Source organism: Rhinopithecus roxellana, chromosome 2 (genome assembly GCF_007565055.1).
Source record: "Rhinopithecus roxellana isolate Shanxi Qingling chromosome 2, ASM756505v1, whole genome shotgun sequence".
NCBI lineage: Eukaryota > Metazoa > Chordata > Mammalia > Primates > Cercopithecidae > Rhinopithecus > Rhinopithecus roxellana.
Genome location: NC_044550.1, coordinates 157,940,717 through 157,965,499, shown reverse-complemented (window position 1 = coordinate 157,965,499; position 24,783 = coordinate 157,940,717).

Here is a 24,783-nt window from a genome sequence, read left to right as displayed (position 1 = left end):
TTCTAGAAAAAGATGGTGGTCCTCCATTTTGGATAGAAAAACTGATTTAAAATGGTTTATATAATGTTTTAGTTGCTCATTCATAAATCTAGAACTCATAAATATATGTTGCTTATATCATCATATCCTCTTACAAACATGACCCTTTGTCCGGTGGAACTCAGAAACACCACTGAGGTTCTGGTTGATACACTGCTGCTTTCTAACCTGGATGATTGGGATTGGCACAGCAAATAATACCTCTTTGCTATCTATGTCTTGTCTTAGAATGTAGGGACTAAGGCAAGAATGAGAAATACTGCATTACTTCTTTCGCTAAGTATATACCAGTGCACTGGGCACTTCAATGACTGCTCAGAATACACACATGATGGCTTTTGTAAAGATGACACTAGTGAAAGAGGCACAGGTCAATAAATAAGTGAAGGAAAGTTTAATCTCTTATATGGTTGAAGTATGGTTGAGGCTTTGTGAGGACACACAAGAAGAAGGTCTCAGTGCACAGCTGAGCTTACGAAAGACTTCACAAGGAGGGAGCACTTTAGATCTCCTTTGAGAAAAAACAATTTAAAAGGTGGATAACTAAAAGGCCAGAAAAGTCATTCTAGGAAGGAGGAACCATAGATTGATATCTTTTATCAAATTATATCCATAGATACAATAATATACAACATATTATTATAATATATAACATAATATTATAATATATATTATAATCATGTATTATATATAATACGTAATATAATTATAATATATAGTAATATAACATTATCTATCTATAATATCACCTAATTATATCTAATCTATAGTATTATAAATATAATTGTAATATATATTTATTTATATATCGATATATAATATATTTATCTATATAAAAAGATAAATATCTAATATCTAAATATGGAATATTATAATTATACTTAATATATAATCAAAAGAGATAATTTTAGAAATAAATGCTATTACAACTAAAGCATAAATTGTAATTTTCTATTAATATTTTATATTAAATTACATGATGATTTTGTAATTCCATATACTTCTCTAGTATAGCGAGTCAAAGTATTGTTTACTAGTGTATCTTTAATGTCAATTGCAGTATTTGTCACGTAGAAGATACTAAATATCTGATTAATTGAATTGAGAGGTAAGTGAAAAGTCTCCTTCCTCCCTGGGCACCATTCACCCAGTTCTTAAACCACTCTAATAGGAAACTATTATTTTGGGTTCTATGTACGTTCTCACAGAGCTGTTATCAGTAAAAAGCAATGCATAATGCTTGTTTGTTCAATTTTTGACAACTTTGTTAAGGTATGATTGGCATACAATACATGATACATGTTTAACATGTATATTTCATAATTTCTGACATAAATACGTCCATGAAACCCTCCCACAATCAAGATAGTAAACATATCCATCAATCTCAAAAGCTTCCTTGCACCCCTTTGCCATCTCTCTCTCCTGCCCTCCCATGTCACTCCCATCTCCATCCCTAAGCAACCACTGATTTGCTTTATGTCACTATAAATTGGTTTATATTTTCCAGAGTTTTGTATAAATGGAATAATATAACACACTGGTTTATTTTACTCAGCATAATTATTACGAGCTTCATTCTTGGTATTGCATGTCCATTCCTTTTAATTGCTGAGTCTATTCTATATTAATGGAGATCCATTTGAGAGTTTTACACAATTGGATGAAATTGTCATTTTCCGTGTGTTGGGTCCTAAATGAGCTGAGTCTGATTCTATCTTTAGGCTGATCTCCTACTACTCTTTGACCTTCTTTATAGAAATATTAGAATAATTTTTGTTCCACAAACTATGTTGGTTAAAGGGCTCTTATCTTTCCATATGCCAATCATTACACTTAGGAAAAAACCTCCCTGTTTATGTGGTACATGCCTATTTATCGTTCTGAGCTCAACATTTGAGTATCTTTTAAAATGCTTTCTCTATCTATGATCGAGATATTCTCTTCTCTTCTATGTTGACTCAGTATTGTACTATCATCTCCTTTAATTGATTACACTCTGTAGTCACTATTGTTGGTCTCATGTGTTTATTCCCTACTAGAATATGAGTTTTTTGAGATTCATACCATGTCATGGTTATGATTTTCTATAAATATTTAGCACAGTGCAATATTTATAATTGATATAAATATAATTGTGTTGAACTTGCATTGAGATTGTAATTTGGTTGGAATGAATGAAATAGAAATCTTGGAATTGCTTCTCTTTAAGCCCTGGAATTAAATGGAGGTGACAACAAAGATGACTTTTAGTGAATCATATCAGTGTGATTACTTAACAGATGGAGGCTCTCTTTGGTTATTTTCAGTTTAGGAGAGTGAAGGCAGAGGTTGGCCATGTACACATGGCAGACCCAAAATCCTCTACAGTCGCGAGCATCAATACTGGTGGATTGATGATACTCAGTTACTTATTTTTAATCATACATGAATAGTTTATTTTCTTTAGATGTTGTTAGCTCAAACAAGATTATTTGAGTGACTGTCATGAAATAAGTATAGTCATGCACCTCAAGACAACATTTTGGTCAATAATGGACCACATATATGAAGGTGGTCCCATAAGATTATAATAGCATGTTTTTGTTGTATTTTTTCTATGTTTAGATACACAAATACTTACCATTGTATTACAATTGTGTAAAGTATTCAATACAGTAACATGCTGTGCAAGTTCATAGCCTAGAAGAAATAGGCTGTACCCTATAGCTTTGGTGTATATTATGTGGAATATACCATCTATGTTTGTGTAAATACATTGTATGATGTTCACACAAAGACAAAATTGCCTAGCGATGCATTTTGCAGAATGTAACTTCTTCATTAAGTGATGCATGACTATTCCACAGTTTTTTAAACAGGTATTTTACCACATACTTAATCAATTAACAGCACACAGATACAACAAAGTAGTGGTTTTTAATTGTGGTGGTTCTGCCCTAATAAGAAGCATTTCATAGGCAGGGGTATTTATTTATTTAGGCCTTGTGATGACAACGTTTACTTATTGTGGATAATGAATAGAGACAGTAAACATTCTACATTCTTGGGCCAGTCCTCTGTGAGGAAAAATGTTCCTGCTCCCAACCTTAATAATACCCCAATTGTGAAACACTGATATCAAATAATAAGCAAATAATTATGAGGAAGGACATGCTTAGAAAAATATCTTAGTGCTGATTCTTTTTCATTGCCAGCTTCTGCTTCTAATGTGTGTCCTCTTCTGGGCTCCGTGTAAATGTCCCGATCCAAAGGCTAATGTCATGGGAGCTTTTGAAATGCAGAAAGTCTTCAAGGTCTCCATATGCAAATTCTGAAACCTCAGGTTTGATGGCATAATTTTAGTTAATAATAATACTTCCCTTCTCAAGCTATTTCTGCCTTTATTTGTAATTTCAGAAACATATGAAGATGACAGAATTACCAAAGTCCTCTAATTCTGTGAGGATGCTGCCTGGGAATTTCTGTGCATTTCCTGCTTACAGAGCTGCTGCAATGAATGGGGTTTTACAGTGCTCCAGAGATCTTTTTCTCAGGAAAGAGAACTACTGCATTTCCTCAATTTAAAGATACTTTCTACACACACACTCCACACATACCACACACCACACACACATTATTTATTTCAGGATTTTGTATTTACCTTTATGCGCTAGTAATTCTTTATCTGTGAATAGTAATAACGATAAAGCTATCATTAAATTTACATTTGTCCTAAAATGAACTGCATTTGAGAATCAGAGAAATGCATTACATCGGGAATGAGTGTTGTCTATAGGAACATTCTATTTAACCTCATGACTTTGGATACAGTAGCTTGAATGTCTGAGAACAGATTCTAGAGCAATATCTGTGTTCATCTGTCTGTCTGTCTGTCTGTCTCTATGTATGTACAGGAGTTAGCTCAGTACCTCATACGTATTAATACTACACACTTCATACTTGATAACTACTATTATTAATTTCACCTAATTCTGGCCTCCACCTTCCAGCTTGTACATAAGCTGAGCACACTTATGTACATAAGCAGAAAGCTCGGACTGATTGGCACTCTGGCAAACTCCCCTAGTGCTCTGTGTCTTTTTGCCCCTCTCCTAGTTTTGTCTCTGCCTGCTCTCTTAGATTGTTAATATCCACATGGAACTCAGATGCCTTTGTCTAGTGCATGCAATAGAGGCAGTCTCTAGAGAACCATTAGGACACAGAGCTGAAAAGGCCTGCCTTCCCCTTGACATCTTTTTCCTTCCCTCTCTTCAAGCCAACACACTGGTTGTACAAGTATACATACGTTTACATACTGACAGTTTCGGCAGTAGCACTGGAAAAACAAAAGCAAACAAAAAACAGTGAGAGATTTGTGTGTATAATGCAGAAGGAAGTCAAGGAAGCCTCCAGAAGAGACATGGGTCCTCCTACTGTGATTTATTACCCCCAGTGTTGCCTTGGGTAGACCCACTTCTTTACTACTGGTGTCACAAACAATTTATTTGCAGTCCAAATTCAGCCTGAAAAGTTAAGAGCCTGAACAAAAATTAAGTTGTGAATAATGAATTTTTTTTTCCAATTTAAAGGACTAAATTTCAGTTTGTGTTTAAATACTAGGAGATCTGGCATTCATAAATCTTATTTTGTCTTGGCAATGATCACCTTAACTTACTAGCAACTGTCCTAGCTTAATTATCCACAATTGCCATCAATGTCCATTGTTATATATCAGGGCTGCTTCACTTATTTACATTATCATCTGTCTGCTCATGTAGATAGAAGGTGGCAGTAAATAGTCCAGATTAAAACATGCATTTGTAAAGGAAGTGTTTCTTAATTAGCAGGGTAACTCACCTTTCTCTAGATTCAGTGCTCCCATTATTAATTCTAAAGAGCAGTGTTTCTTAGGGTGTACCTCCAGCACACACCTAGGTCAAAAGTTCCCGGGGTGTTTATTAAAATGATATTTCCTGGGTCCCAACCAGGACTACTAAATCAAAATATCTGAGAGTAAGGCCTAGGAATCTGAGCATTAAATAAACTCCTAAGATAATTGCACACTCAAATGTAAAGCCTGCTATCATCTGAAATCCTTTTAAAATTGACTCTCTTCCATTGCTCTATGGGTTACCCTTGGTGGCTGCCTAGAAAGAACCTATTTACCAAGACAAGGGAATTGCAATAGAGAAAGACTAATTCACACAGAGCTGGCTGTGCAAGAGACCAGAGTTTTATTATTAATCAAATCAGTCTCCCCGAATCAAGCATTCTGGGATCAGAGTTTTTAAAGATAATTTAGCGGGTAGGGGCTTGGGATGTGGGGAGTGTTCACTGGTCAGGTTGGAGATGGAATCATAAGGGGTCGAAGTCAGGTTTTCTTAATGTCTTCTGCTCCTAGGTGCAATGGCAGAACTGGTTGGGTCATATCACTGGTCTGGGTGGTGTCAGCTGATCTATCGAGTGCAGGGTCTGCAACATATCTCAAGCACTAACCTTAGGTTTTACAATAGTGATGTATTGTAGCATGCAGCAATTTGGGGAAGTTCAGACTCTTGGAGTCAGAGGCTGCATGTCCCTTAAACTGTAATTTCTAATCCTGTAGATAATTTATTAGCCTGCAAAGGCAGACTGGTCACCAGGCAAGAAGAGGGTCTTTTTGAGAAAAGACTGTTATCAATTTTGTTTCAGAGTCTAACCATGAACTGAATTCCTTCCCAAAGTTAGTTCCCACCATATCCAGCACCGTGGTATTCCACAAAGCATTGCCTCGGACCAAGGCACCTCACGTTATGGCTAAAGAAGTTCAGCAGTGGGCCCATGCTTATGATATTCACTGCGGTATTACCGTGTTCCCCATCACCCTGAAGCAACTGGAATGACAGATGATGGAATGGTCTTTTGAAGTCACAATTACAATGCCAACTAGGTGACAATGCTTTGTAGGGCTGGGGGCAAAGTTCTCCAGAAGGCTGTATATGTTCTGAATCAGCATTCAAAATATGGTACTGTTTCTCCCATAGCCAGGATTCGTGGGTCCAGGAGTCAAGCGGTGGATGTGGAAGTGGCATCACTCACCACATCCCTAGTGACCCCACTAGCAAGATTTTTGCTTCCTGTTCCCATGGCATTATGTTCTGCTGGCCTAGAGGTTTTAGTTCCAAAGGGAGGAATGCTGCCACCAGAAGACACAATAATGATTCCATTCAACTGGAAGTTATGATTGCCACCTGGACACTTTGGGCTCCTCCTGCCTCTAAGACTAAGAAGGGAGTTACAGTGTTGGCTGGAGTGATTGACCCAGACTATCAAGGTGAAATCAGACTAGTACTTGACAATGGAGGTAAGGATGAACACGTCTGGAATACAGGAGATCCCTTAGGGCATCTCTTAGTATTACCATGCTCTGTGATGAAGCTCAATGGGCAAGTACAACAATCCAAACCAGGCAGGAATACAAATGGCCCAGGGCCTTCAGGAATAAAAGTTTGGGTCACTCCACCAGTTAAAAAACCATAACTAGCCCAGGTGCTGAAGGCAAAGGGATTATAGAATGGGTAGTACAAGAAGGTAGTTATCAATATCAGCTACGACCATGTGACCAGTCGCAAAAAAGAGAACTGTAATTGTCATTAGTACTTTCTCCTTATTTTGTTAAGAATATGTTTGTGCATGTACACTCTAGTACTAAGAAAATATCATTTTATTTCTTTTCTTTTTCCTTTATCATGAAGTATAAGATTTATTGACTTCATATCAGCATTTACGTCTTGTTAACTTTATGTAACATCATTTAGGTTAAGGATTAGTGCAATTCTGGTTGTACAAAGGATAGCTGTATTATGTTAGGTGTAATTATGACCTTATTATTGACTTTTTATGGAGATTAAATATGATTTCAGGAATTGTGCATAAATGCCAAGTTGACAAGGTTAATGTTAGATGTCTACTTAATTGGACTGAAGGATGCCTAGATAGCTGGTATTGTTTCTGGGTGAGTCTGTAAGGGTTTTGGCAGAGGAGATTGACATTTGAGTCCGTGGACTAGGAAAGGAAGACCCAACCTCAATGTAGGTAGGTACCATCCATTCTACGGCCAGCAAGGCTAGAACAAAGAAGGCAGAAGGTCAGATAATCTGGCTTGCTGAATCTTCTGGCTTTCATCTTTCTCCTGTGCTGGATGCTTCTGTCTGTTCCTCCTGCTCTTGGACATCAGACTCCAGATTCTTCAGCCTTGAGACTCTTGGACTTATACCCATGGTTTTTCAGGGGCTCTTGGGTCTTTGGCTGCAGACTGAGCCAAAGCTCAGTCCGCACTGTTGGCTTCTCTGCTTTTGAGGCTTTTGGACTTGGACTGAACCACTACTGGTTTATTTCTTTCTCAGTCTGCAGATAGCCTATGGTGGAACTTTGCCTGTGATCATGTGAGCCTAATAAACTTCCTTTCATGTATACATATATTCCATTAGTTTTGTCCCTCCAAAGAACTTTGACTAATACAGCATCCAAAAAAGGTCTAATATCCAGGATCTATAACTTAAACAAATTTACAAGCAAAAAGCAAACAACCTCCTTAAAAAGTGGGCAAAAGACACAAACAGACACTTTTCAAAAGAAGACATATATGCGGCCAGCAAGCATATGAAAAAATGTTCAATATCACTAATCATTAGAGAAATGAAAATGAAAACCCCAGTGAGATACCATCTCACACCAGTAAGAATGACTGTTATTTATTTTGGCTATTAAACGTCAAAAAATAACAGATGCTAGTGATAGATGCGAGAGGCAGATAAGGGAGGATCCTGGAGAATCTCTGACCCACCCCATGAGTGTTTACATCAGACGATTTTGTGCAGATGAGGAAACCTACCCAGGGCCTTGTCTGGGCATCCACAATGGACTGGGGCCCACCTACACACTGCGAGAATGGGGTGGAATCACTGGGAATTCACGCCTTATGCAGCGGGGACGAGCCTGGCCTCTTTAGCTTGTGTGCAGTTGTCTGGTATTCAATCTGTGAGGTGGGAGACTGTCGGCACCACCTTGTTTTCTCACCGAGAGCTTTCTTTTAATAAATTCCACTCTTCTCACCTTTTGATATGTCAGTGTGCCTAATTTTCCTGGTCATATGACAAGAAGCTGGATCTTAGCTGAACTAAGGAGCAAAAAATCCTGTATCAATTACAAGGTTGTGGAGAAAATGGAATGCTGATGCACTGCTGGTGGTAGTGTAAACTGATTCAGCCATTGTGGAAAGCAGTGCGGCAATTCCTCAAAGAACTTAAAACAGAATTACCATTCAACCCAGCAATCCATTTTTGGTTGTATATCCAAAGGAATAAAAATTGCTCTACCATAAAGATACATGCTCATGTATCTTTATTGCAGCACTATTCAAAATAGAAAAGACATGGAATTAACCTAAATGTCCATCAACAGTAGACGGGATACAATTTGGTGCATATATGCCAAGGATTACTATGTAGCCATAAAAAAGAATAAGATCATGTCCTTTGCAGGAACATGGATGGAGCTGGAGACAATAATCCTAAGGCAACTAATACAGGAACAGAAAAACAAATACCACATGTTCTCACTTATAAGTAGAATGTAGACAACAAGAACACATAAATACCAGGAGGGGAAAAGCAGACACTGGGGCTTACTTGAGAATGGAGAGTGGGAGGAGGGAGAGCATCAGAAAAAATACCTCTCGGGTTCTATGCTTATAACTAGGGTTATGAAATTATCTGTACACCAAACCTCTGAGACACGCAGTTTATCTATAGAACAAACCTACATATGTACCCCTGAACCTAAAATAAAAGTTAACAAAAATCGATTCTCCTCGGCTGCCATTGACTTTAATGAACGTTCTTTTTGTTATCTTGTAAAGGTTCTGAAATTAACTTTTTAAATTTCTGGATTATCTCTGGGGGAGGGACACTTCAAGGTCTTTCAATTAAATTATTAAAGTACTTTCTTTTCTTTGTGACATAATCATCGTTGTCCATTTCATCATCATCTTTGTTCTAGTACATACTCATTTCTTTAGAAGAACTACCTATCCAGCCTCAACCTTGATATAGTGCTGCTACCACTAAGGATATATATAAAGACAATCCCAGCAATTGCAGTGACAGCCAGATTGTACATCTTAGTTTGAAAATACTTTAGTAGAGCTGTTCTCAACTGGGGCAGAATATTTCGCAGTGTCTGGAGATATTTTTGGTGTCTTACGATGGGGGGCACGTGCTACTGACATCTGGTGGGTAGAAACACCAGGGATGCCATTATAACTATCCCACAATGCACAGAAAAGACCCTGAAGAATTATCCAGCTCAAAATGTCAAAATTGCTGAACTAGGGAAACCCTGCTTTAGAATTTTCTTTCAAGATTGAAATGCTCTAGAAGCCAGGAACATCTACTTTTGCCTGTAATTCCACTTGTGAGTGATAGCAGCTGAAAACTATCCTGGATCTTGGGATACAGGGACATGGGAACTTGAGATTTGGGACTGGACAACAATCCCTTCAGTGGTCGTCTGTCACATAGAGTCTATAAGTCAAAGTCCTTACCTTGTGGCTCTGAAGCATTAGCATACATCAGAATCCACTGGAGGGTTTGCTAAAACACAGATTTCTGGACCTCATCTGTGGGGTTTCTAATTTGGCGGGACTGAGGGGTTGCCAAAAGCTTGCATTTCTTCAAAGTTATTTGAAGGTGCTGATGCTTCTGGCCTAGGGACCACAGTTGAAACGCCTCAGGAACACTGAGACCTGTTTCTCTGAGCCTGGTCTCAGTCTGTCCTTGAAACCTTTTAACTGTCATCAAGCATCTGCAGCAAAGTCAGATGAAATTCTTCTTTGATTTCTGTTTATATGTGCCATAGATTTGTTTATTTGTTTGCTTATTTTACAATGGATCCATAATTCTTTTCCTTTTGTTCAGAATGGCCTCTATTGTCAGTTTTCCATAATAACTCACTCAAAGAAAATAGTGCCAGAAGAAACAAAATATGCAAACGAATAAGCAAGAAACAAAAAATCTCTGGTCTTTTCATTTAACTGTCTTATTACTGTTGATATAGTAACTGGTAGAATCTTTGTCTTCATTTGGTTAGAGGCAAATTGACATCTAATCATACCATGAATTCTGATTTGTTGATTTTATGTATGCATTTCTTGCTTTATTTATTTATTTGTTTGTTTATTTTTGCTCATTATTATTTTTTAATCCTGGTTTCTGCACCTTGTTATTTTTTAATTTTGTTGCTTAAAATTTTTTACAAACAGTTTTAAATACTTTGAAAAACAAGGCAAGATATAAATAATGAATTACACATCCTTCAGGGCCTGTTAAAAATGCTGCCACACATACAAGAAATTTCCTGCTCTCACAATGTTAAAATAATATTGTAATGATGCTCTGTTCTGAATTCCCTTAGAATATTATTCATGCCCCTGGTGTCATGACTTTTTATGTTTTGATGTTTTAAATAATTCAGTATTTGATAGCTTAGTAGAAAATATGTAATGTAAATAGAAGTCAAGACACATAGCAATAGAACAGAAGTCCCTGAGCCCACCTTCTAACTTAAGTAATTTACTGTTACAAACACTGCTGAAGCCATCTTTGATGTGTGTCCTTGTCTCGTAAGTGGGAATTTCTCTAGGGCTGATTTAAACCTGTATAGTTGAATGAAATTGCCACATTGTAAGGTATGTGTATAATCATTTTTACATGATACTCTGAAATGTTTTCCAAAGTGAATGCACCGCCTATACTTCTCTTAGCTTCAGGAGAGTTATTCTTTCTTTCAAGTTTTACCAACACTTTGATGGAATCATATTTCTTAAATTTTGCCAATACATCTAAAGGTGCAAAACAACAGTACTTCATCATGGTCTGTCTTTCTTTGACTGAGTCTTTTTTTTAACCTATCATGTTTCTGCCTGTGAAATACTTATTCTTGCCTTACAAACTTCTCAGCTGCGTCATATGGCTTTTCCCCATTGAATTTTGTATGTATGTTTGTTTATTTGTTTGTTACAGCAAACTCTGGAGAGAAATATGTACAGTTATATATATAGCAAATTTCTTCATGTCATCTTGATGAACAGAGGTTCTTAATTTTAATATAATTGAATGTACCACTCTTTACTTTGATGCTGAATAGCTTTTGCTGGTTTTAGAAAATACTTGGTTATACAGATTGTCAATATTTTTGTGTAGGTCTATGGACTTAGCAAGTCTTTGCAGGCATTAGACTCCATGATGGAAATTCTAACATGCATTAGAATGATGAAAGTCTGGGATGAAGCAAATAATGAGATCTCTACAATAAATATGGGTAAAGGAAATGGCTCTTATCAGTAAAGTATGTTGAGGATTTCCCCCCTACAAGAATGAGAGATAACAAATTGGATTTTTTTCTATGTAGTTTATCAGGCAATCATCAAACGTAAGATATGAGTACATGAGAAATGAGAAGGATTAGTGGTTGGGATAATAAGAGTGCTGTGTTTGGAATGTTGCTTATAAAAATGAGCCCTGTAGAGAAAAGTTCACTCAAGCAGGCATTGAAAGGAATTATTAGGGGGAATTTAGTTTAAGTGGAAACACTGAACAGAGATTTTGTTTCTTTAGCTCAAGACCTATTCAAATCCCTCTCAATTTCAGAGAATGAGTAAAACCCGCACAACCTTTCCAAAGGATTATGGTATTCAGAAATTCTTAACAATGATAGAGACAAGAAAAGGGACTGAATTTTGTCTTGCTTCCAAGAAAGGAGAAAACTTTGACTCCTACACCAAGGGCATTATCCGCCACCACTTACATGACTGAGTAGATGTCAGATGCTAAAGGGTAAGCTATTAAAGAAAAGAAAAATACCATACTTGTTTAAGGATGAGAAACCTCAAGTTCAAAATGTGGTACGAGGGACCCAAGCACAGTGTCTTCAATTACTTTTTGAATTTCTTGTCCTCTCTGGGCCTCAGTTACACTGTCTGTAAAACAGGATGATCTGGGAGTGTATAGTTCCTTCTGGCTGTAACATGAAACCACTCTTAATAAAATGCATCTCCCAGCCTGTAATGATCATTGTTTTGCTTTTAGCTTGACTAGCATCTACTCTCTTAAAATAATGATTTAGATTTAATTTGGGAATTGATTGCCCCATTCTGTGTTCATTATAATAGAAATAACTTAAGTGTAGATACTGATGTGTACACTGTACCCCAACATGTGGTATATGTCTGGCACATGATAGGTGAGTAATATACATTTGCTAAATATTTGTTGAACAGTGTATTTCAGGTGGGGTTCCATTTTCCACTTCTGAGGAGAAGGCTGATCCAAATCTACCTGATAAAAAAAGTTTTATGTTTTTGTTTTGTTTTGTTTCTGTCTTTTAAAGGGATGAGCATGTGAGCCAAGTAGGCCTGATGTGGTTCGAATGTAGGATTCTGTTAGCCCAATTAAGATAGAATACTCTATTTCCCCTAAATTTGAAGATAGTTTCAAAGATTCACTATAAGTTTCACTATAAGAAACCTGAGAACTTTAGCCAAGCCACAGGAAGACAGAACTGAGAAGAGGAGAGAGAAGGAAGAAAGAAGGGAAGGAGGCAGAGAAGAAAAAGAGAGAAGAAAGAGAAGGAAGAGGGAATTGATGATAGAGAGCAATGCATGATGTTATAATTTGAACACCTAGATACCTATTCCCAAAGCAAGAGATATCTCACAGACTTTTCAGTTACAAGTGGCACTAAATCTCTAGTCTGTTTAAACCATTTTGATTTTCTATAATTTGGATTTTTTTTTTTAAATCTCAATTTCTTGGAAAACACTTGGGAACCAAGATGAAAGTAAAATGCATCCATTGGACAAAGGAAAATATTGCAAATTTAACAGATAATAACTGGCATGAAGAAACGTTAATCAATGTTTTATTATAAAAACAATTAGGCTTTGGATTTGGAGGTTAAATAAAACTGCATGCAAATCCCAATTCCATTACATACAGGCAGTGTGGCCCAGTGCAGTGCCTAGCTGCATACAGAAGGTGCTTAATTCATTATGCAGAATGAATACATCAATCAACAAATAAACTTGGAAAGGATACGTAACTCTCCTGTAGAAGAGGTTATAAAAATCATAATAGTGCATTGTAACCTGAATGTTAAGCACCATGCAATTCCTGAGCACATAAACAACAACAATAGCTTCCCTTCCCTATTTCATAGAGATGAAATTGAGTGAAAATTAACAAATCTAGAGCAAGCTCTAAATAAGAGAGAGAGAGAAAGAAAGAAAGAAAACAAATGAAGAGAAAGAAGAAAGGAAGGGAGGGAGGGAGAGAGGAAGGAAGGGAGGAGGGAGGGAGGCTGGGAGGGAGGGAAGGAGGAAGGAAGGAAGGAAGGAAGGAAGGAAGGAAGGAAGGAAGGAAGGAAGGAAGGAAGGAAGGAAGGAAGGAAGGAAGGAAAGAAGGAAGGAACTAAGAAAGCAAGCAAGCCCATTGCCTCTGAACATACTCGTAGCAATATAACTAAGCTCAGTGTTTATGGAAAGGAGTTTGCATATAATCCTAATACTATGTTCAACAATCTTCTAGAAATGCCATCTACCCTTCCCATCAGTTCAGCCTGAGTTAGCATCAGTTTCTTTCTGTGGGACTCAGAGCAGAAACAACATTATCATATAGAAGTAGGATTCAGATTATCTGCCATGGGGGAAGTTGGTTTGATATTTCATCTACAGACACCATTTGTACGCACTTCACCATCCTTTATGGGTGAGCAATGAGGCAGCATTTGTTGTGCTGCATAGAAAATTAAATAGTCTACACACTGATAAGATCAAAAGCAAGGAGCTAAAGTGCAAATAGTTACTAGAGGTGTCAAATAAAGTGTCATGCTAATTAATATATACATATATTTGGGATACATTCATAGAAGAGTATTGCGTGTAGCGTGTTGCTTTGTGTGTGATTTTGGCAATAAGTTGGTTTTATCACTTTCTGCTTGTAACCCATGTTTATGAATTATTTTTAACAAAGCAGTTGTAAAATTGCAAAGTGTAGATGTGTCAATGTGCTTTACAAATAGCCTGTGTTGGAACTGAAAATATATGATTAAGAAAATAAAACCAGACTTTTAATAGAGTGAAGTTGGTTTAGAAGATTTTAGCAAGCAGGTTGGGATAGACAGGCATCCTCCATGTTTCTTTCTATAAATGATACAGAGAAGGAAGGAGAACATTCTTTCCTGAAGTGGCAGGTCACGTCTTCATTCGTGCCTGTATTGGGAAGTTTATCTAGGTACATAAATGCTTTGTGGGGAGTTAGGAGTAGGCCAGGAGGCAATGCCAGACCCCAGCTTTCGTGCTTCTATCTATATCATTCTTCTTACAGTACCAATAAGTGTCACTAAAATCCATCACAATTACCTTACATTCTTTAAAATGACAAGTCTATGTTTTAGAGAAGTACTTCTTCAAATATGTTCCAGGGACAGCCTCCCTCACACTCATTTAGAGTGCTACTTTAAATTGCAGTTTCTGAGTTCCATGCCAAGCCTGTATCACCTCTGGTACTGCCCCGAGGACAGCTGCAGTGGAAAATTTGTAACTTTAAAACCATTATCAGAGGAAACATGATGCAGTGCTGTGTAGTGATTAAGGAAAAATATTAAAACCAACTTTCCGGGGTTTGAAGTCAGGTTAATGCTGTGAAACATTGAGCAAGTTACTTAACTTCATATGGCTCAGCTCCTGGTCTTTAAAATAGGCACAGGTACAGATTGTATGATAATACCTACATTACACATATATTATGAAAATTAAGTAAGTCAATAGTGTAAGCAGCTTAGAGAAGTGCTAAGAACTAAACACATATTAAAATTAGTTTGGAATTTGCCACATAAGAGAATTCTATTAATCCAAACAGTTTTCCCGATCTCTCCCACTGCCTCATAGTATTTTCTTCATTTTGATTACAAGCTTTCTGAGTTAAAGGATGATGTTGATTTGTTCACTCCCTTACACAGCTCTGAGATATTATACTAGGAGTAATTTTTAAAGTTTGATTCATTTTAATACTGTCTTTTTCCCTTGTCAGAACCAAAGGCAAAGGAACAATGTTTAAAAGCTTTCCATCTCATAAAAAGTTAACCTTAACATCTTAGACCAAAAAAGGGTTGTGAACTCTTCAAACACAGAAAGGTTTTAGATAGTATTAGACCTATTCTTATGCAATATAGGCTTGTGTTCCTTTATCTCATTGTTGCTTTTCTTCTAATTTTTTTAAATAAAAATAGGAGGTCCCCCATAGTCTCATGTCTGCTTGCCTTCCCTCATCGGTTGCTATGGCCCTCCATTCTTGGGCTAAGCACCAAGCACATTGAAGTACTTCTATTTTCTACCGAGTCCCATGAGCGCTCAGCTGCACTTCCTACCTGAAAAACCTTCCCCAGAATCTTCCCCATCTCTGTTCTAAATGGTTTCTCAGTGGGTCTGGGTTTCTGTCCACCCCATGGAGCATCTTGCAGACAGAAGCCTTGTCTCATTCATCCCTAAGTCACCAGTGCCTGGTAGAGGGAATCTTGCACATTTCTATTGAAGAAAGGAAGGAATCAGGGAAACTTCAGCCTATGATTCTTCCAATTTTCTTGTGTTCTCCCGTGGAGCATCCGCATGAATATTAATCCAGATTGTTACCCTCTAGAAACATGACTCTGGATGTGCTATGGGCCAGACTGGACAGATAGAAAGATAGTGACCAGGCTGAAGAACATTCAGCCAGGGAGAACATTCCAAGAAAGTCCTACAGAAGCTTCAAGGCTTCACCTAAGCGAGCCTCTGTAGTCACTCAACCACACTTCTATGGCACTGTCTCTGTTGCAGGCTAAGGTCAGGGCCAGCCCAGATTCAAGGGAAGGGGACTAAAAAGAGCGTGCGTGAATATAGGATTCTTGATTCATCAGTGAGGAGGGGGAAGATCTTTTGGAGGCAACACATCAGACTCTCGCTCATCTTTTTCTGCCCCTTCAGATATATGAAAGAGAAGAGGAAGTGTGTCATGTGAAGACTAAAGAAACTTTTAGATCTGCTACATCTGGGTTCACAGCCTGACTCCATCAATGACCAGCCACATGATATTGTCTTTTTACCTGATACTATCTCTATGAGGGAACTGACAATACCTACTGATATTGTAGGGTTATTGTGAGCATAAAAATAAAATGGGAACAGCTTTTGCTATGAAGTAGACCATGGGCAAATGGTGGTTACTGTTCACATTATTTTCATAATCTAAGAAATAAAAACTTATTTAACATGAGAAAGAGATGAATCACAAGATTTCACCTATTTCCCCCTCTAAAAATATCTCTAAATCAGCTCCACTCTGAATGTCATTAAACAGCATAAGAATATATATTTTCACCTCAGTTTCCATTTATTTTATATACAGGTAGCCCTTAAGTCTAAGATAAAATCAATAAAGTTTAAATGCTTTATTGATTTCAATCTACCAACAACAGTGAGTAGCCAGAAACTTGCAAATATTCTTTATCCAGATGAATTGTTAATAATACAGATTACCAAAAATACTTGACCTTTAAATCAGAAAATTACATGCCTTTTGCTAACCCACGAATGTCCTGCCTATCTAGAACTTCTGGACCCATCAGTTTTTACAACTTTCTTATGAGAAAATATGAGTAATTCTTCTCCCCCCCTTTTTTTTTTCAGGAAATTTAGATCTGAGATTAAGTTAATTGACCAAGTTCATTCCACAAGTTAATGACAGGGAGAGGATTAGACTATGTCACTAATTGAGTTTGTGACAGTGTTGCTAGAGTACAAACTGCTATACTAGCTCCTTCCAGATGTTTCCAAAAGTAAACAAACAGTGCTTTGCAAGGCACCATTCTATTTAGCCATCAGGCATTATATTTTGATAAGGAAGTAAAAGTCTTGGGAAAACAAAAGGCAAGAGCACATTCTGATAGCATTTCTGAGTTAAAACAGAATCACTGACCCCTGAAGAAGATTTGTTTTGAGGCTTATGGCAAGATGATTTTCCGGTAATTCAGTGTTCCTCAAAGCTAGCAAAAATGTTCATATATCAACTAATGTAAATCTCCTGTTCTGAAGCAAAATCCACATACACAACAATGGAACTTTCTCTTTTTAAAATAGCTAGAAAGTTTCTTTTGGTTCGGTTTATAATACACATGTTGTTTTGAATCTAGAAAACACTTTCTTTGCCATCTATCCCAGTTTTCTTCGCCATCTATCCCAGTTTTCTTCTTCTAAATATGGAGAAACAGAAATTCAAAGTCCTTGTCCAGTACTCTCTCCCAGTGTTAATTTTTCCTCCAGTCACTACTTGATATGGTTTTCCTGTGTCCCCACCCAAATCTCATCTTGAATTGTAGCTCCCATAATTCCCACATGTTGCGGGAGGGACCTGGTGGGAGATAATTGAATCATGGGGGTGGGTTCCCCCTTACTAAGCTTGTGGTAGTGAATAAGCCTCAAAAGATCTGATGATTTTATAAGGAGAAACCCTTTTCACTTCGCTCTCATTCTCTCTTATCTGCTGCCATGTAAGATGTGCCTTTTGCCTTCTGCCATGATCGTGAGGCCTCTCCAGTCATATTGAACTTTAAGTCCATTAAACCCCCTTTTCTTTATAAATTACCTAGTGTTTGGTATGTTTTATCAGAAGTGTGAAAATGGACTAATGGACTACCACATATTTCCTGGCTGCACTATAGACTCTATAAGGCACTCCCCAAAATGTTTTCAAGTTATATTAATAACATAAGTCTAAATGTTATAGTATCAATACTAAATATCAATAATGTCTGAGAGTTTTTTAAAGGCAGGAACCATCTTTTCATCTTTAATTCCCAGTTTCTCTCACGTTGTTTGCTAGATAGAAGACATTCAAAACATGCATGCTAATTGAAAGAATGGAGAATGCCTGAAGTTGTACCTCAACCTTACTACCAGTAGAAAAGACAAATAATTATATTTGTATAGCTGAAATTTTTACATATGAAGGCATATCCTGAGGAACTGACTTCTCAGGCAAAATAAACCCTCTGACCAAATAGGTCATCATTATTAAGAAATCCCTCCTTTTGGGGGCACAGCTTTTAAAAGCAGCAGGATGGTGGGGTTTCTTCCACATCCTGCTTATGTGGTCAGAGATCTGTAAGAGGGCTAGAGTCTTCTATGTAGAAGGAAGTGCTGCATCTTCTGCCTGCCTTTTTCCTGAGTCACGCTCAGGGTTGAGTGGTCTCTCAAGAGCATGCTCTGCCTGGGCAGGCTCCATCTTACTCCATTCTCTCTAGGACCAGTGGGTAAGGTCTTATCACAGGACAATGGCAAGTAAGATTGCACCTTGAGGTCAGAGAGGGGAACGAAAATAAAACGTAAGATCAGAAAGGAAAAAAAAAATCTTTAGTCACTATGATCTGAACCACTGAAAAAGTGAAAAACAGCTCCGTTAACAACCAGAGTGAAGTGTTCCCAGGAGAACATAAATAATGCTCACACAAGGCAAAGCCTATGATCACACTGACCGTGTTTGGATGAGATATAGACAAGTTCCCTCATGACTACAAAATCAACAACAATTAATGTGAAATTCTGCAACTTAACGTCCTCATCTCCTGATGTATGTTGCCTTTTTTGAGTGATGGTTGTCCCTGTATGTATGGCAATTCAAACCCCACTTATTTCTCCTGCCTCTTAGATAAAATTTGTTATGATTTCCAGTCATTAAATTCTCACTTTTTGATTAGCTTTTAACACAAACTGGTTCCACTTTCCTCAACCCTGCTTAGAAACCTCTAACACAAGTCCAAATCCTATAAGAAGCTTCTCCCAGTTCTCCCTTTCTACCTAGGTTCCCCTGGGTGCATTCTTCCTTTCTGCAGCAGGCTAAATAACTTAAACCTTCTTAAACAGCAGTTCCAGTGGCATTTAGAGGTGGGTTTCAACACTGTGTTCTCTATGTCACACCTCATTCTCCAATAGTTAAAGCAGTTCCATGTCATGGGTTCTGGGTCCTTGCCTAGCTGTGAATCAAAATTACACATGCTTTTCTAAGGGAGATTTTGTGCTGCACAGTGTATCTCCTATCTTACTCGGCTCAGGCTGCTATAAAAAAGAACATGGTAACCATCATTTTACCCTTTATCTACATAAATTCAATTGTTTTAATTTTTAACTCTCACAAATAAGTGAGAATATATGAAGTCTGTTTTTGTGTGCCTGGCTTATTTCACGTATCATAATGTCTTCCAGTTCTGTTCATGTTGCTTGGAAGGGTAGTTATGGGTGGTGGGAAGTAGACATGGTTAATACATATAAAAATATAGTTAGAGTGAATAAGACACAGTATTTGATAGCACAAAACTGACTACAGTCAACAACAATTTTTTGTACATTTTAAAATAAGAGAGTATAATTGAATTATTTTGAGACGCAAAGAAAGGATAAATGCTTGAAGTGATGGATATCCCATTTATCCTGATGTAATTATTATGCTTTGCATGTCTGTATCAAAATATCTGATTTGCCCGATAAATATATATATACCTTATGCAGTTACAAAAACTGAAAAAACAGTGCTATGGACTGGGTGGCTTATAAATAACAGAAATGTATTTCTCCCAGTTCTGGAGACTGGAAGTTTGAGAACAGGATGCCAGCATGGTTGAGTTCTGGTGAGGACACTCCTCTAAGCATCAAACTGCCAGCTTCTCTTTGGATCTTGACATGGTAGAAAGAGAGCTGACTAGCTTTCTAGTCACTTCTTATAAGGACACTAACTCCATTCATGAGGGCTCCACCCTCATGAAATAATTATTTTGCTAAAGTGCAACCTCCAAATACTATCACTTTGGGATTAAGGCTTCATCATATGAATTTTGGGGGACACAAACTTTCAGTCCATTGCAGTCCCATTAGTTGAAAAGTTGATGGGAAAAAAGACAAAATGGGTGATATTCAGAATAAAACAGCATCCTGAACTGTAAGGATCAGTAGGTTCTTTCCATTTGTCCTGCTTTTCATTCTTCTGTCTTTGGTGGGCAAGACCAGCTTAAGAGCTTTAGAGGTGGAATACCCTAAACATATTCCTGTTTCCTTTTCTTTGTTGCTGCTCAGCTCTTTCCACAAGCACTTGCTTAGTCTAACTATCAGTTAATCAGCCCATGCTGCTGTATAAATTGAGAGGAATTTTGCTAATACTTCTGTGGTAAGGTCATATCCTCCAGACTGGGGGATAAAATAGGACAGAGCAAAAGGCTCCACTTGACCTTGGGCCTAAACTACTGCTCCTTTTTAACCCGTGAAGCCCTGTGTGGACCTGAGGCATGTGTTTTTGTATGTGTGGAGGGAGAAGAGAGATTATTTGATACTTGATTAGCCACCTACAAAATGATTTGATTGTAAATAGAAGGGAAAGGGAGTGAAAGTGAGATTCTGAATCTGTGATTCTGCAGCTACATGCTGGAAAAGAGACTTCAGAAGGCATTTGGTGTATCAGCAAAGACAGACATTAACCAAATATTCAGAATAACCTGTGATTAGTGCTTATGGGCACATAACAGAAACTAGAGCAAAGGGATTTAATTTAGGGCCTCCCAGGGACATGTCAGGTGAGATACAGAAAATAGGTAGAAGAACAGGTAGAAGCTCTACCTATTTAATTTTTTTTAACCTTTTGCCTCAGGAAAAGGCTGCGGGTGCATACAGCCTGTGTGATAGTCACGAAGAAAGGGAGGGCTTTGAGGGGAGAAACAGAGAGTAGCTTGCTCTGGTCAGAATGTTATGTCCCCACAGAATTCATATGCTGAAATTCTCACTCCTAAGGTGGTAGTATTAGGAGGTGGGGCCTTTGGGAGATGATTTTGTTGCAAAAGATCAGGCCAGTTCAAATCATAGTGATTCACCAATGAATGGACTTGACCAGCTTGAAGTCAATGAAATTCTAGTCTGTGGTTTTTTGCCAAAACTGCTAAGAAAAAGAATTCCCTTTGGGAGGCTGCAGTGGGCAGATCACCTGAGGTCAGGAGTTTGCGACCAGCCTGCCCAAGATAACGAAACCCCATCTTTACTAAAAATTCAAAAAATTAACTGGGTGTGGTGGCACACGCCTGCAGTCCCAGTTACTCATGAGACTGAGGCAGAAGAATTGCTTGAACCCAGGAGGCAGAGATTGCAGTGAGCTGAGATCGCACCACTGCACTCCAGCCTGAGCAATAAGAGCGACATTCCATCTCAACAAGAATAAAAAAAAAAAAAAAAAAAAAAAAGAAAAAGAATTCCCTGTTTACTTTGGCATTGCTAGGTAGAGTGGAATATAAATTCACCAAGACAGGATTCCCTTCCTGAGAATGAAACTATACAGCAAAGCAGACCTGAAGGATGGAGACCAACAGATTCTGACTACCTGTGAGTACCCGCAAACACCTAAGCAGACATTTGCTAAGTTAGTGAAATCCCGTGTCTGAGTTTGTTGTCAGTTTCAGTGAGATATCTTATGTCCAAAAGAGCTCTAGCCTCCTGACTTCAACCAAAAGCTTTTTGATTTGTGGGAAGCTCAAGGAGAGATGGGTGTATGTACAGTGTTCCATAAATTGACCCCAGGGGAACACTGCTGAGCACAGTTATTGCTGATACATACATTTTATATTCCTTCACAAAGGAAATATCTTTCTGTCCTCACATCAGCTTTGGTCTGTGGTCCTAACAACTCACATTTTCAGCTTACCAGAAACCTCTGCTTCTGTTATCCCTCATGTCCTGGGCCCTTTGTTCTCTTGGGTTATGCTAACCTCTTTAAGTTAATTTTTATGTTTCCATTTCAGGCTAAGAAATCCTCACCATTTGTATCCATTTCCAGCTATATTTCTTTCTTGTTCTTGCACTCTCCAGCACTAATGTAATCTTTCTCAGATCAAAGGAGAAAAATGTTTCATTCAAACTTCAACTAAGATAACAGAAGGATAGTTTTGGCCAGCAGAGAAGCTGAAATGAACTGAAAAGGAAAATAGGAGCATTAAGCAATACTAAGAATACAACCAGAATCAGTAAGAAGAATCCACTGATATAAGTGAGATGAAGAACAAGATGGGCAAGGGATGTCAGTGCATTATGGAAAATTAAATAAGACATCTGCCTTAGTTTTCTGCTGTAGCAAAAGTATAAGAAAATGTATTCATCAAAAAGGTAGACATACTTGAAAGTGGGCAAATGAATCCAGAAACTTGTAGCACTGAAATCAGAATCAGCCAAATTAGCAGTTGTGTGTTTTGTCCACTCTGTTCAGAGGCTAGTGAAAAGAAAAGTCTTGCTTTATTTACATAACTTCTAAAAGGATACACAAGGGCTGGGTTTTCCTTCATTAAGAACTCTGGAGTCATTCTAACCTGGATTTGATTCCCTGCTCTTTCACCTACTAACTGCCTGACTTTGGAGAGCGGACTAGTCCTCCTTGGCAATCTACATGTATAATAGAAAAATGATTGTCATCATTGCCTGACTCTGAGGGATATTATCAGAGCTAAACATGACACTGAATATGAAGATATTTTCTAAATAACGAAGTGCCACAAAAATGGTAATTATGGATTTTAGTATTATTATCATTACTGCTATTATTTGGTGGCACAACAATCAAAGCAGAGAATCAAAAGATTTCAATGACTCTCTATCAGGCAGATTGTTTCATATCTCTCTGTATTAGTGGGTACATTCTTTTCAAAATGACAAAAATAATGCATCAGAAATTTGAATCTTTTTTTTTCCCAAGGGGAAGGTACTGAGTTTATGATGATTGATTGTGACCTTGAGAACATAATTATTTCAATGGTGCTGAAACTGTAATTTATTCTTTTCTGTATTTAGGACAGGTGGAAGAGTTTCACACTGATCTGCAGAAATAGTGAGAGGGCATCTGCAATTCAAAATAAATGTGAGACCATTGTATATCCATAGAGCTAATTCTCTAACTGTGCCTTGCAAATAGATTCAAATGTGCATCTTTAAAATATCCACATTTTTGATCATATAGGTTATTTATTATTGAATTTTGCCAACCAGTAAAGTAAGAGAAAAATCAAAGGGATCCATATGCCTAAGTATTTCCACCTCAGTTTGATATGACCCCCACCAGAGATCTTCCATGTTACAGGCTCCAAAAGACTGAGAGAAAAATAAAAATTTTCAATCCTTACTATATTGTATAAGTACATGATTTCAGACATTTCAGGGTAGAAAGTGTAAGTACAATATTTACTGGATTTCCCTGCTCAAAGTTAACAGCAACTGCTTTGGGTCTGAGGTTTGTTTCTATAAATTTGAAACACTAATAAATTCCTTGCAGACTGATATTTGTAATGAGCTCTATACATAATGATGCTCAGTATGTGGTAATTATTATTAGTGGTACTTCCAAAACTGAGAACCAAAAAGACAAATTATCTAACATTGTATACCTCTGACCTTTACCTAAACTAGAATGTGATTTACTTTTGTAATCTTGCAATAAAGAGTAGTACTTCTTCTTGTTGTTTTAAGGTGCTATACAATCTGACTCCACCTAACATATCCAGCTTCCACAGTCTCTGTTCATTTCCATCTAGTCCATCATTGTGAAGCATGGGACTTCCTTTAACACAGACCCCTGAGCTCCTATCCATTCCATGCACTACACATTCCTGAGTGGATGACCGTTTTTTGTAATTTCTCCAAATATTTTCCCTATTCAAATACTATTCTCCATTATTTCCACCCATCCATATTTTACACATCTTTTGAACCACAGATTCAAAGTTTCTGGCTTTAGCAAACTGTTATGTTTTTAGTTAGTTAGTTAGTTTGTTTTGAGTTGGAGTCTCGCTCTGTCACCCAGGCTGGACTGCAGTGGCGTGATCTCGGCTCACTGCAACCTCTGCCTCCTGGGTTCAAGTGATTGTCCTGCCTCAGTCTCCCATGTAGCTGGGATTTCAAGTGCCCACCAGCATGCCTGGCTCATTTTTTGCATTGTTAGCAAAGAGAGGGTTTCACCATGTTGGCCAGGCTGGTCTTGAATTCCTGACCTCAGGTGATCCACTCACCTTGGTCTCCCAAAGTGCTAGGATTACAGGCATGAGCCACCATTCCCGGACATCTTTATGTCTCCTTTAGGAACAGAAAGTGGTGAAATGAAAACAATTGATTTTTTAGAATGTAGAATAGGGGATAGTGTGATAGATAGAATAATGATCTTCCAAAGATATTCATATCCTAATTCAAGGACACTGTGAATCTTTATACTACACAGCGAAGGGGAATTAAGGTTTCAAATAAAGTAAAGTCATTAATAAACTGACTTTGGGATGGGAGTTTATCCAGTCAGGCCCAATATAATATCACAAGAATTCTTAAATAGAAGAGGGCAAGATGCTGGGAACAAGTGCCGAAAATCTGGCCATAAACTGGCCCCAAAACTGGCCATAAACAAAATCTCTGCAGCACTGTGACATGTTCATGATGGCCATAATGCCCATGCTGGAAGGTTGTGGGTTTACGGGAATGAGGGCAAGGAACACCTGGCCCACCCAGGGTGGAAAACTGCTTAAAGGCATTCTTAAGCCACAAACAATAGCATTAGCCATCTTTGCCTTAAGGACATGCTCCTGCTGCAGTTAACTAGCCCAACCTATTCCTTTAATTTGGCCCATCCCTTT